This window comes from Hirundo rustica, chromosome 22 (assembly GCF_015227805.2).
Source record: "Hirundo rustica isolate bHirRus1 chromosome 22, bHirRus1.pri.v3, whole genome shotgun sequence".
In the NCBI taxonomy this organism is placed as follows: Eukaryota; Metazoa; Chordata; class Aves; order Passeriformes; family Hirundinidae; genus Hirundo; species Hirundo rustica.
This window is the reverse complement of record NC_053471.1, coordinates 5,069,321-5,083,947: the sequence shown is the minus strand read 5'-3', so window position 1 is coordinate 5,083,947 and position 14,627 is coordinate 5,069,321.

Sequence of the window (14,627 nt, the reverse complement as noted above, 5' to 3'; positions counted from 1 at the left end):
AATACCTGGAAATGTCCATCCATGCCTCTATAAGCCCATTTATCACATCCCTGGTGCTTTGGGAGAGGACACAGAGATGCTTCCATTAGATTACCAGAATTTCTCTGTACCCAGACAATCGGTGTAGTGGTATGAACCACAAGTTGTACTGAATATTTAGGTCAGACAAAAGCATGCGAAATAGCAACATGATCTGGAAAACTGGGGCTGTTCTACCGATTTCCCCATGGCAGGAAGACTGCTCCTCATTCTCGTGGGATTATACAGTTGTAAAAGCATGAGTGAGTCTGCCTTGAACAGAGGAACTCCCAGCTCCCAGTCCCTGGTTGGGCGGGTGACAGGGACCTGATTTTTCTGCATCAGGCAGAGAAGGGATCCATAACACACTGAGCTATACTTGGGCTGAAGAAAAAAAGCTCTTAAAAGATAGCAAGTGATGCCATACGTTTTCATCATGGAGCATGCTATGCAAAGATCTGGGTAGTCAGCTCCCACCAACCATCTGGAGAGAGAAGTCACTCAAATCGAAGTGCTGAACCTGCTGTGGTAGACAATCGGTGCCAGTGAACCACTCACTACTCTCCCCCTGTCTGTTTTCCTGCCTTTTGCTGCAATAGAGCCTTAAAATAAAATAATCTGGCTACCACTTTCCAAACACCCGCTTCCAAACACCCCAGCTCCCATCTGCAGAGTGCACTTCATTCATTGGGTGAAGTGGGCCACTTCCACAGAAAAAGCTCTGCTGAAGGTCTGACCAAAAGGGAAATGCACAGAAGGAAAATAACACATGAAAAAATTGCCTTTTCTTTACTGAGCTCCACACAGCCCCATGTTAAACCCTAATTTCTGTTTTATGTCTCCCTGATTCCTACCCAGTGTTTAATGTCTCCTTTGACTCCTGTTAAAGGCTTCCTGGGGCTGAGATCTTGGGAACCCAGCAAGGTTTGCCTTATGAAAAGTGACTTTAAGTGCCAGGGAGGGTTTAGCAGCTTTGAAATTAAAGGAACCTTCAACCACGTTGCCACGAATTGCTTTGTTGCCTGTAGTCAGCAAGAATCAGTATGAAGATTTCTGGAGCCTGAGGGTATCAATTGCTTTGTTTTTTGCCTCTATCAAATCTATCCTCCAGTGACTTGTGTTACACCGCAGGCTGCTCCGGGATGCTCAGCAGATGCTAAATGGGACACAAGAGACATATCAAGCCCCTTGGCGTGTATATATTTTTAAATCAAATAGGCAGACATGGGCAAAAGAATCTGTGATGGTGAATCAAATGTTCCTGGCTTGCTCTGCTGTACACAGTCATCCCTCCTCCCTGAAGGACCAGACAGCAACTGAGTGACTAAAGTCTAAATAGCTTGGGATCAAGTGCTCTAAGCCTTACTCATGCAAGCACCAGTTCCAGTGGGCTCACTGGGACAGCTGGTGTTATAGCAGGTCATTTCATGGTTGAAGACATATGAAGAATATTTGTGGGTGGGAATAATCCATTGAGAATAGAATACAGATTATCTCAATTACAGAAACAATTGGGTGCACATCAGCTGTGAAGAAAAGACAAGTAGGATATGAAGTGCTCTTTCCACGATGGCAGCTCCCGAACAGAAGAAGGAATATTGAGCATTTTAATAACACTGGGATGCCCCTGCAGACAGATCATCTGCCCAGAGCTCTTCTAAGTCTGAAAAGCTTTAGGAAAAAGCTATGCTGAAAGACCAGTTCTTAGCAAATAAATTCCTGCTTGGAACAACTTCATGACAGTTGTTCCTTGTTCACTTCCATCTCATCCTCGTCGCAGGGCAGCGAGTGGCCCGTGGTAAATCACTGCCTGACAGCAGCCAGGAGCCAGCCCCTGCCGTGTCTGCCTGGCTCCACGGCTCAGGAACATGTGCAGCTCCTATTAATAAAGCAGTGTGTACTGGTGGAGCGATGCCAAATTGCTCCCATCTCCATGCCTCCTAATTTCTCCCGTAGCCCTCGCCCTCCACACAGGAACAAAGATCTCCCCTGTCTGGCGCTGTTGGCTGTTAATTACTCAGCATGTCCCTCTGATGAAGGCAGCATGTTGGGAAGCCTCTCTCATGACCACTAACCCAGCCCTTCCTCTTCCTCCCTCTCCCTCTTCCCCCAGACACACACAGGATATTCCTGCAGTGTCTGGGAACAGCCTTGGCTCTGGTGTGCACCAAGAACGAGCCGAGGTGACAGCCACAGGTGCTGCTTTCCTGCAGACAGGCCTGGGGCAGCAGTTTCCCTCGGCCCCGGGAGCGCAGGGCCAGACGGATGCTCAGGAAAAGGAGCTGCAGTTTGGCACTGGGATCTGCGCTGCTGTCACGTACCCAGTTCTCAATGCTGGACCTTGACTCTTTAGAACATGGAAAGTTGAAGTGGAAAGAGACGCTCTGAAAAGTTTACAGGAAATGGGAGCATGGGGATGTTTAGCGATTAGGGAGGAATGAGCTGGGAAAGTCCAGAAACTGCAAGTCATGGACAATTAAAACCCGATTTAGGCTTCCCTCACTGTTTGCTCAGGCAAATGTCCCAGGGAAGCCAAGGCAAGTAAAGAGGAAAAAACCCGTACTTTTGACAAATGGTGGCACTACCCTTTTGCAGGGACTTTTCCTAGAGGAGAAAAAATAGCACAATAATGAAATCAGGGCTTGCAGTTAATCTCATCCTAGTGCCAGCCTTGGTGGCTCAGTGCCTCCCACTCGCAGCAGTCAGACATGAGGGCTCAATCCCAGTAACCTTCAGAGCCTTGGGGGCCATCCCTGGCAGTTCTGGAAGCAAAAAAATGCATGGTGCAGCCGGTGTTCCGATCTCATTTCCCCTCCTTCGCTGACAGAAACATCAAGTGCACTTGTGCTCTGAGGTCTGTGCTACATAAATATCCCCAGGAAATAAATAAATGCCAGTGCACTCGTGCATTTCCCTCAGATATTCTTCTCCCCAGCTGCTGTGCTGACAGTACTTACTAGGAATCAGGCATTTCATTCTGGCTCACTGTTCTGCTGGAGAGAGATGGGAACAAGATGCTCCTGAGGCAGGGAAGGGGAGGGTACAATTCAGTTACCAGAATATTGGTTTGTTTATTTATAGATGTGCACACACACACAGACCTATGTAGGAAACTAATTTCTCACCCTGCAACTGAAGGGGAGAGCAGAAGACTGAAATCTTGTGCAGGGGAAGAACTGGAGAAGAGTAGAGGGGAGGGTTTAGGACCAGGGTTTTAATTAGCATCCAAATGGGTGCTGAGACTGAATACCTGTGATGAGAGGAAAAATAGAAGGGCTTTGCCTCAGTGATTGAGTTTTCCAGCAGTTCTGGCCACAGGCCATCTGGCAGGGACTGCCTTGGGTCCCCCAGGACATTGCAGATGACAGAGTGTCCCCAGGACAGGTGCCAGCACAAACGGGAGCTGAGGCAGTGGGGAACAGAATAAGTGCTGAGCTCAAGGCTGCTCTGCTCCCCAAAGCCAGGCTTAGAGCCACCTCCAGCCCCCAACCACCCTGAGCCAACAGAATGCACTAGAGAAAAGAGACAAACAAAAAGGAGGATTTGAGATGGAAGCTGAGAAGCTGTGTGGTCCTGGCTGGACACCCAGGGAAGGCTAGTTCCATCTCCTTGGGGGCAGAGCTCGGAATGTCTGTGTCTTCCCTACCCTCTGTCTCATCTGTACATTTAATTCAGGCACAAATCTGGGTATTTTAGTTCCTAGCAGCACAGCAGTCTTGACTTTTTTTTTTAATCCTTAGTTTATATTCCAATATTGCCAACAATGAAGTGAAGCCTATAGAATGGAATTGACTCTGTTATTCTCTTCTATCAGTCTGTGCATTCACGTCTGTCGTGTTTGATCCCCTGCCCCACTGTCTTTCATGCCCAGAACTGTCCAGAACTAAATTCTCAACATCTGCTTGGGTGTGTTTACCTGCAGAGTGGCCACGTTCTTGGGGCCTGACCCAGAGCCTTACAAATGCCATTCAAACCATTATTAGCTGAAAAGGTATTTCTGAACATCACCAGGAGACATGAAATCAGGCTTCCATTCCACAGTTTATATCTTAGATAAACTGTGTCACCTCTGGATGCCCTGGTGACCTACCTAGAGAATAAGAGCACTCATCTACCCTTGTGGAGATTATGAATTAAATATTGAAATGCAGTGGGATCTGCTGAGTCCTTTGGAGCAGAGACGCAGAACAGAAACACCAGGATCACAAATCCAAGAGGAGCTGTGTTCCTGTGCCAGAGCAGCCAGTGCTGCTCAGCGCAGCACAAAGCCTCTGAGCCTGGGAGCTCAGCAGTGCCTGTGGAGAGCTGAGTGTGCTGCAGGCTGGGAGCTCCGGCCCTGCTTGGCTTCGTGTCCACAGGTGGGGCTGAGCCAAGGAAAGCCCAGGCAATGTTCCTGTCCTGGCACTGCCCCTCTCTGTCAGCCACAGGTGACCTTGCAGTGCACTCTGCCTGCTGGAACACGGGCGTTCTGCTCTGTCCCTCTGTCCCCTGCCTGGGCAGATGTGTGGTCACACCTCACCAAGGTCCCACGTCAGTTTGGGGATGAAATGTTTGGGGATGAAATGTCTGGGGATTCCAGAGGATGCAGAGGATGCAGGGTGTGGGCTTGGGGAGGAGAGCTGGGCTTTGGGGCTTGTTCTCCAAAAGGAGTCAGATCCTTCTCCACTGAGCTCTCCATTAATTACCGTCAGGTCAGCTGGTTCAATCCCTAATAACAGCAGACACTGTTAATTTCTATGGCAATCTGGATCCTGCTGTTCACATCCATTTCACTTGCCAGGGCTGATCCCTCCTCATGGCCTCGGACTGGGCTGAAATGCCATTTTAGTTGGGATGTGTTCAATGAATTTGAGAGGATGGGGCCTGTCCTGTAAATCACCCCCCATTCTCACTCACGGCTGGGGTCTGCAGCACCTTCTCTTCCCTGCACACCCCCCTGCCTTATGGCAGAACTTACCCAGAGAGTTATTCATGGCAAATCAGTGCTGCATTCCTTATTTTTTTCTCAGTTTTGTCCACGAGACACACCCAGAATTGTAAGAAGGAGTGCACAGACATAAGATTATGGACACAGGAGATTCTGGACTTGCTCAGGACTTGATGGAAGCAGCCCACGCCCCCTGCATCAACCTTGTGCTGTCCCTTCCACTCATAATCACTCACAAAGCATTCATAGAGCACCAGGGCCTCTTTGGATTCCTTTTCACACGTTGTCTTAAGTGAACGAAAGATGTGCTATAAAGTGCTTGGGAAGATCCTCTGTGATGGGATCCAAATCCACGTGATTTCCATGACCCGATATCAGGATTTTTACCAGATAATCCCACTCCAGCACCTGAACTGCAGCACGGGATTCTCTCCCCTTTTATCCATGATCCTTTCCCCCCTGAATCCAGCTCCGTCCTTCTCACTCAAGAACTGACCCCGGCTCAAGGACTGAGTGCTGGAATGAGCAAAGCCCAGAGCTGCTGACCTTTCCCTGAGCCTGAGCCCGGCTTTGCGCGGGGATCTGTGTGTTTTGTCTGGTGCTAATGAGCCGGCCTGTGTTATCTCTAATGTCATTTTAAAATTAAATTAACCCCAGACTGTGGGGGTGTGTTTGCATGGCGAGGGTGATACGCTGGGAAGGAGGATGCCTTGGGCGCACACACGGAACCTGCAAAGCCTCTCCGGCGGCTTTGGCTGCTGTGCTGGCTGGCACCACCCCAGGGGAGAGTGTGCCCATGCATCACAAATTTGCTTTTTGGTTCCCCTTCCACCCACCCCTGAGCTGAGCTCTCTGCCAACTCAGCTTCTGTATAAATCAAAGGGAAATATTCTCCCCCTCCTGTTTTTTTCTTTTCCTGAACAGATTGGATGTCATTATGTGCAGCTGAGCTCGCTGAGGCTGGCGGGGGAGGAGGGACGGGAGGAGGGATGGAGAGAAGAGACGGTTTTAGACAAAATGCTCACAGTCCATCCGAGGGGGAAAACAGCCTCCAGCTACAAGTAACCAGCACTTCACACACACACACTGATTTACTGGGGAAACCCAGAGAGGTTTAATATTTAAAAATAAAATGGGGAGCGAGGGGGGAAAAGGACTAGAAGGGAAGGAATTTTATCCCTGTCGATGGAGCGATGAGCCAGACATCACAGGGCTGGGATGGAGGAGCTGAATGGCAACAACACCTTCTCCAGTGGGCATTTAGAGCCCCTGGAATCCTGCAGACATCAGTCCACAGACAGGCTGCAGTGAATAGTCTCGACCACCCTGTGGAGACGTTTCTAGCTCATCTTTTAGGGAGTGAAAAGCTCCCTCTTCCTCCTCCCGGCCGAGTTGTTCACTGTGCAGTGCAGTTTCCCATCATCACAGGGGGGATCACTGGGTGAGAAAGAGGAAAAAGAAAAGGAAAGGGATGAGGGGACAGGAGGAAAAGACGAGAGAGAAGGAGGAAAAAGCGGGAAGGAGGCAGGAAAGGGAAAAGGGGTGAAATGAAGAATAAGAGAGAGAGAGGGAGAGAAAGAGGAGGGAAAGGGAGGGAAGAGAGGGGGAAAAGAGGAAGAGAGAGAGAGGCAGACAGAAAGGAAAGAAGGAATGTGAGTTGCATGCATGGCATTCAAAAGAAGCAGCTTTCAAAAGCTTTGGCTGGGATGCAGATTTGCAGAAATTCTGGACCCATAATTCCCTGGCACACAAAGCTTGCTGGAGGCATCAATGTGCCCAAAAGGGGCTTGCAGAATAAACAGCAGATAAAAAAAACCTAACACCCACAACAAGCCCATGAATTAAAAATGAAGGCAAGGGGAACAGCTGTACTTCCAAGCTGCAGGTGACCTCATTGTGGAAGCTGCGCCTCAGCGAGGCACATCCGTGTCCAGTGGTTCTGAAATAATAGGTATGGACAATAATAGCTGGGAGGGAGAATGCATTCCCTGTCTGTATTAAAGGGTAGGTAATTGCCCATCTCTCCTGCCAGCTACATTTTAATCCAGAATTAAACTACTCTGAGCATTCTTATAAACTTTTATGTTACTGCATCTCCTAAAGCCTCCATTGACACAACCATGTCCACGCTTCTCCTTCTCCCTGATATGAATACTACACATGAACTGGAGGATCTAAACCAAAACATTTAAACTTTTCACTCAAAGGGCTCTGAAACACTTTATAAATTGCTGAGCCCACCCTGGGAGAGGGAAAGGGAAATGATTTGGGAACTGCCACATCTCCATAGGTGTAGGTAAGAGACAGTTGAGGTAAATTCTAGTATTTCAAAACTTTGGAAATGATTCCGCAATGAACTAACAGGGATAGCAGCCTGCACTGTATGGAACTGCTGTGGAGATCCAGCAGTGGATGGTGGAAGGGGAGCAGACCTATGGCAGTAAATTTCCAACTGTTCTTCCCAGCTGGATATTGGAGTGCCTCAAAACGCACCAGTGTTCAATAATCACCATCTTCCCAAACACATCCAGTGCCATGACCAACTTTGCAATGAAATAAAGCAGGTTTTTAGGAAGCTGGTTCCTTCACTAATGATGTAGAGCAATGGAGGATCAAAGCCTGCTCAATTTTTAGAGAAGAAAACGACAAAGAATAAAACCCCATGTGGGAATATGAAACAAAAGCCGTCATTAAACATCGCCTCTGAATTGGCAGTTTTTTGTTAGAGAGAGATAATTCCAGAGCTATTTGAAATAAATCAGTTCCAACTGCAGTTGGTGTCTGTTGTGCAGAGAATGGGAATGGTCTGGCTATAAAAGGGGCCTGGGTTCCTTCCCAAAATGACCGTACAAGTCCAGGGGAAGGCTCCACAGCTCTGCCACTGGGGCCTTAAAAATAGTCAGAGATCACGTACACCAAGTCACAGTAATTTGCTACTACCAAAATAGTTTACAGTATTTAAAAAAAGCTTAATCTAGAGATCGTTCTCTTGGCAGCAAAAATCTTCCTCGTGCCAAGAGAAAAATAATTTGCATCCTTGGTGTCAATGGTAATACTACCACGTTGCCTCAACGCCCCGGGAGAGGCAGCCAGCTCAGCACCGCTTTCAGAGAGAAAATCTCTGAAAATAACACGGAGAAGAAAAGAAATTCACATTGCAATTGCACCAGAAATGAATGTGACATCAGCAGGTGGTGAATCATTCCTCAGTTGAAGCGTTTATCTAATGAAACACGACGCTGGGTTTGGGATTGGGCTCTTTTCCCCTTCATTTTGGTCTGTCGAGGACAGGCCTCAAAGAGTTAAGTTTTCAGGAATATGGTTGCCTTGGTATTATGCTCTCAGCTGTGATCAGCAATATGTAACAAAAAAACAGTACTTAAGTGGATTCTTTTAAAGTATTCCTCACTGCAAATGTGTAATTAATTAGCCTTCCCCTTCCCCCTTGCTCACACATCCAGCCCCGTGGGGACTCTCCCCTCTCCTTCCTATCAAATTCAGACAGTGACTGGGAGCTGAATTATTCATTCAGCTGTAGGTGTAACACAGCCATTTAAGTGATTTAAAGTTCAAGCAGTCTTGCTGCTGTTCAGCAACAGCAGGGGAAAAAAAAGAAAAAAAAAAAAAGTTTAAAGAGAAAAGTAGAGCCCAGGTTCTTTTTTTTTCTTATCCTCCTTGTTTGGTTACACAAACAGGGCACGGTTTTGTGAATCAACCTATTGAATGAAAAAGAGATTTGTGAGAACGTCACGTCAACCAGAGCACCTGTCACTCATTAAGAAAATACCACAATTATAAGCATCAGTTAAAGCTTTTGTTCCAATATGTCTCGTTGAATATTCTCTGCTGTGATGGTTAATTTTATGCACGCTTTGCTGGAAATAGATGGCAAGTGAAGTTCATACCGACAATCACAGAAATCACATTAAGATCCCTGTTTAGTCCTCATTATCATTGTATCAGAGAACCTCATGCTAAAAATTACGTACAGCCAGAGAACAAATTAACCATAATTAACGACACTTTGTAGCACTTCTGATTAGATCTCAAACTGCTTCAAAGTCTTTAATTTTCTGAACATTTCTGTGACACAAGGCAGCGCTTTCTCTCCTATTTTAAAGCTGGGGCTGTGGAGAACTTTACCCGAATCTGTTTAATTCTGGGGGATTTGTCCAAGTTCCTTCCTGCCCCTGACAGGCAGGAGAGTGGGAGGTAGAGCCCAGCGTGTCCACAGCTCTGGCCTAGAACCAGGATGCTCCTCCCAGTGCTCTGCAGCGGAGGATAAAAGTTGATTTTTCTCAAGGCAACACCAAGAGTCCGTGACAAAAGGAAAACCCAGATCCAAACTGGAGCCTGGTGTCACCATCACTGGGTGGGCACCAGGTCCCAGGCTGGCCTGTTTCAGATGTACTGGATGCAGTGGGATGCGTCAGTCCAAAGGAATTCCTCTGGGGAATACAAACCCCGAGGACTGCGATTACATGAAGTACTGTGCTGCCAGCACTTCCCATTTTATTAGCAATACCCTAATATGTGCTATTTCTCTTGAAGATGCAGCTGCTTGAATGTCATCTGAATACCTCAGCCTTTATGAAAAAGTGTTCTATTTTTACAGTCATAATTATGCCACTCAGAATTCTGAAGTACAGGCTTTTGCCTTTATTAGTATAAGATTGGCAATACTGAACTTAAAAAAAGCCCAAATCCTGAAATACCTGGAGGTATTTTAAGCAAAGGGAAAGCTTGAAAGAAATGGGTGTCAGGATTCTTCCCCTGACTCTCACACTGCAGAGTCCATCGCTCACAGATTCAGGAATGCAGCCACAGGCTCTCAAGTCAGGGGATATTGAAGTTAAACAATTATTCAAGGCTACCCAAAGAGGTGCTCTGGGTTATAGAATGCAGGATGGATCAGAAAATTGATTGAAATGACTGAATTCCCTCAATTTTTCAAGAGCACTCTAGGTTGCAAAGTGCTAAACCACATCAGCCAGGAGCCCATAAAGTTGTGCAAGGGCTGGCACTGGCAGCATGGCTCAGTTCTGGTTTAAATCACCTCCCTGCCTTTGGAATTCCACCCTGGCACTGCTCCTACCCACACAAATTTCGCTGTGGAACAGGCCTTTTATTTCTGTGACTCCTTTCCTGCTCTAGATTTGAGTGGCACTATCTCTTGATTAGAAGCTCCACTTGCTTAGAGTGGAGTTTTCCTGATAGTTTTCTTTCTATGAATTGCTCCATCACAGGACTGTCATAACAGACTGTTTGCCAATTTGAAATCCAACAGTTTGTCTGGTGTAAGTGTTAAAAATGTTGTCTTGGCAGTTGGTTTTTTTTTTTTAAGGGGTTTTTTTTTGATTTTTTTTCCTTTGCATTAAGTGACTTGATTTTTTTTTTTCCCTATTTGCTTCTACAGTATGTCAGGGAAATTGGATCATTTTGGTAGCCTGCTTTCTTTCTTTCACTTCAAATAAAACTCAACACTTAAACCTATGAATTCAGAGAGTAATTTTATTTTAACTATATCAACTCTGTGAAAACCCAGCTTTTTTTTTTTTTTTTTGCATGAACTTATAGTCATAGCTGGCAAAATACAGTAAATTGTTTTAAAGTGAGATTAAAACCAAAAGCAAGATAGACACGTAATATTTACTGAGAATGAAAGATTTGAGGCTAAGACTTCCCTTAGACTTTACTATGTGGGACAAAGGTCCTCTGTGATGACTCAAGTTGGGTTCTTTTTAAATGCTCTTTTAATTTTCACCCTTTGCAATAACTAAATGACTAAAGCTTTGCAATCTATTTATGATGCAGGAATACTCACATTGTGCCTGTGATCTAAACCCTCTAAAAAACACTGACCTGGCAGTCTCTGATGGCCCAGACTGTTCCTAACTATGATTCATAATTTTGATGACACATTCATCACTTCTGGTGGAAGAGCCCCATGTGGACAATGAGTATTTCTACAGAGTTTGACGTGGTGTGAATTTCGTGAAATTCAAAATTCGCTCTGTGCCTGAAAAAATATCAGCTAAGCTACAACAGAAATTCCAAATTAGTAATTGGAATTAACCCCCTGCTAATAATGAGGAAAAATGCTTTCCAATCTCCTGCAAAGTCTGAATAATTCAGCTTCTAGGAGAAGGCATTGATGTGGGAAGAAAGCCAAAGGATGCCTGCCCAGGCTGCCATACTGGGAACAGGAACTCCAGGACGTACTTCAGGACAAAACCCAAAATCCAGAAACTCAGACTTTCAAGAACTTTGAATTCTTTCCTTAAGGACAGATGAAAGAATTACCTTTTAATATCCTAAGGTTTCAAAAAAAGAGAGAACGACAGAAGCACTGATTTCAGTGACCCATTTTTATCAGGACTCGTGTTTCATCCAGCCCAGAGAATGACACACAATCATCTAAAGGCAGCAGGGGAAAAACTCACTGCTTCAAACCCAGGGCAATATGGGACAACAGCAGCTCCTCTGAGAGCAAGCAGAGGAGAGAAGGGAAAGAGAAAACTGCTCGTCCTGCAGCGTCACAGGATCACAGAATATCCTGAGTTGGGAGGGACCCGCTGGGATCATCCAGCTCCTGCACAGGACAGCCCCAAGAATGCCAGCATGTGCCTGACAGTGCTGTGCAAACACCTCCTGAATGATTATCAGCAGATACGGGTGCAGGGAGTGATGAGATCCTTGATTTTCAGTGCAAATCGCTGCAGCCACATCAGTGTGAATCTCACGAGAGTGAAGGAAGAATCTGGCCTCAGAGAAAATGCAAAGGAGATGCAAAACCTTGCCAAAAGAGGGTTCTCTCCACTGCCCAGGAGCACGCTGTGGGTGGCCCGTGGCAGCAGAGCAGTGCAAGTCTCTGTGTCTATGGGTTGTACCTGTCCAAACCTCACATTTGTGAGGGGAGTGGAGAGAAATGAATTGGATACGTCATGGAAGCCCTGGTTCCAAGTTAGGAGGATGGTTTGTGAGAGAAGGTGCCCAACTGAGCTTCCAAACACGTGTGCCACCCCTCTGCCCCTGCCCTGGGCCGTGGCACCATCCCCTCAGCCGCTGGCAGCTCTCCCAACGTCGCTCCCATCCCTCTCACAGTGGGCTCTGTGTGTGCTGTTTCTTTTTAAATGATTCATGACTCCCACTTCTCACTTCATCTGCCTTTGTTTTGCTCTGCAGTGAATGTGTCTGGTACATGGCAAAACGTGCTGTGCTCACGCCAGCGCTGCGAGCGGCTCCACCGATGTCAAGGTAACGACGTCTGCAGACACAGCCCCGTGATGCAAACGGGCTGCACAGCGTTTGGGTTCCAATTCCTTGGCCTTGTAAAATTACACTGAAGAGAAATACGAGCACTCCCCCCACGCAATCATTTTTCTTTGGTGCATACTTTGTTTCTTTCACTGCTGTGTTCCTGAACTCATCTTTAGCAAAAACCACTTCCCAAATGCCTCCTTCTTGTGACAGTGAAATCCAGATGTCACCCAGTATTTTTCTACACCAGCTCTCATATGTCTTTACAAAGAATCAGTGACACTCTGTAAGGATGGAAAAACTGAAGCACAGAATCAGAAAGTACCTTGGCTGAAAGCACTCAGCAGGCTGCTGGAAAAGCTAAGAATAAAATTATGATTTCCTGATGTTTAGTCTGATCCTCTGTGAATGGGACTGCTCACGCTGAGAAGGTGCTCAGCGATTAACTTTATTTATATATTTACTATTCAAACATGCCACGTTCTCACATCTTTTTTATTTTCATGTTAATCATGTTGTGGATCTTCTCTGCCCACCTCTCATTTCCTTTGGTACATTTGTTCTGTAGCTATTTGTGTAGAAACCAAGCAATTTCTGCTCCACCTGCTCATAAACACAATGACAGAGAGAGAGAACACTGTGTTACAGCACAGCCACTGCCTTAGCAACAGATTACAGTATCCCTGGGAAGGAACAGGGACCTTCTGGAGAGGAGAAGTGCCCTTTATCCCCCTGGAAAGCTACCACAGGCAGGTTCTGCCTTTAAGGATATTTCGAGTGAGCCCCTCCTCAGCTTTCAGCAATCAGTAGCTGTTAAGGAAGAACCTAAAAAAACTGAGCGGAGTTTGCTCCTCGCACTCGGGAAAAGCCAAAGTGGGGCTGGTGAAAGCTTGTGAGCAGACTGGCTCCAAGAGAACATGCAGACACACATTTGAGCACTCAGTCACGGCTGGTGTAAATAATTCATTCTGCTTAGATCCCAACCCCCTGGTAGCTCCATGTCTGGCAGGACAGCTCTCCTAGGGATGTACAAAAGGCAAGTACAGCACAGCCCACAGCCCTGTCAGACTCCCAGCAGCTCTGATAGCTGGAATCAAAGTCAGGAACCCTCTCGCCTACGAAAAGATGCTGAAAAGCATCAGGCAGAAGTTATTGGACACAATGGGATGTGCAAGGGCTGATCTGGCAGGGGATATCTGACATGCAGCTCACCCCTGATAGATCCTGTCAGAAAATTAATCACAGCTTGACAGACCAGTGGTCTTGGTGCCATCTGAAAGTATTTTTAGAAAGGCAAATATTTGTGTAAGAGCAAAGCTATTTGATTTTAGCCTTCTCCCAATCAATTTCAGTAGGTCACACATTTTGCACTGGGAGCTGAGGGCGATGTTCCTGTGTTTGCATTAACCTGGAAAAGGTCTCTAGATGACATAATACAGCCTTACAGTAATAATTTACAGGTACAGGAGGAAAGTAGGGTCACCTACATTGGCACTGATTTGTTAAAAGGGCGAGATTGGACCACTTGACCCATAAGGGAGACAAAAGTCAGAGAACCACATCTTCCATGTTGCATCCAGGGCTCTGGACTAACACACAAGAGTGATGATATAATGGTGAGTTATATAAAAGGTCAGCAGTGAGATATAACAAAAAAACAGACAAAAAAAAAATCTTCTTTTTCATTGTCTGGGGATTAGCTGTTTCATTAAGCTGTCTGCCCATATTAGAGAATTAAGCCTATTATCTGTTGAAGGATTTCGATGCCAAAGAAAAAGAGGTCTGGGCTTATAGCTCATCTAATCTTTTTATGACTGGAAATATGAAGCAAAATAAGGACGAGGTAGGAGGTAACTCAGAAAACCTCTGGCCTGAAGGCAGGAGTGAAAGGTTGTGGGAGAGCAGTGAACTTGGATTTGATGTTTAATATTCTCGTTGAATCTCTGACCCAACAGAGTCTCTCCAGCTGCAGAACACCAGACCCAAGGCTTTAGGAGCTCTGGGCACACCACCTTTTACTATCACCTGAGGATGCAGCCCCTTTACCCAACACACAGAGCAGTGACAGGGACCCAGCTGGGACCCCCTGAGCCATTCCACCGTGTCCCACTGAGAGCTGTGGGGCACAGGGCTGCGGCAGGAAACACCTCTCCAAAGCTGCCATGGAAAAACCTGGTTTTTGTGCAGCCCCTGGCGCCCGCTGCTCTCGCCGGGCTGCGAATGGCACCGTGCCGGCTCACAGGGACATCAGGGCTGTCTCACAAGGAGAGAGGTGTCACACGGGGAAGGATTTGCATGGGCAGCCCACAGAACTCAGCAAGTGCCATCTTTCTGGAGGAAGTCCCTCCTCTGACGCACTGACACCACCTGTCTCTTTACACTTGATGGCATCTGTTGGCATTTTTTATGTGCCAAGGCATTA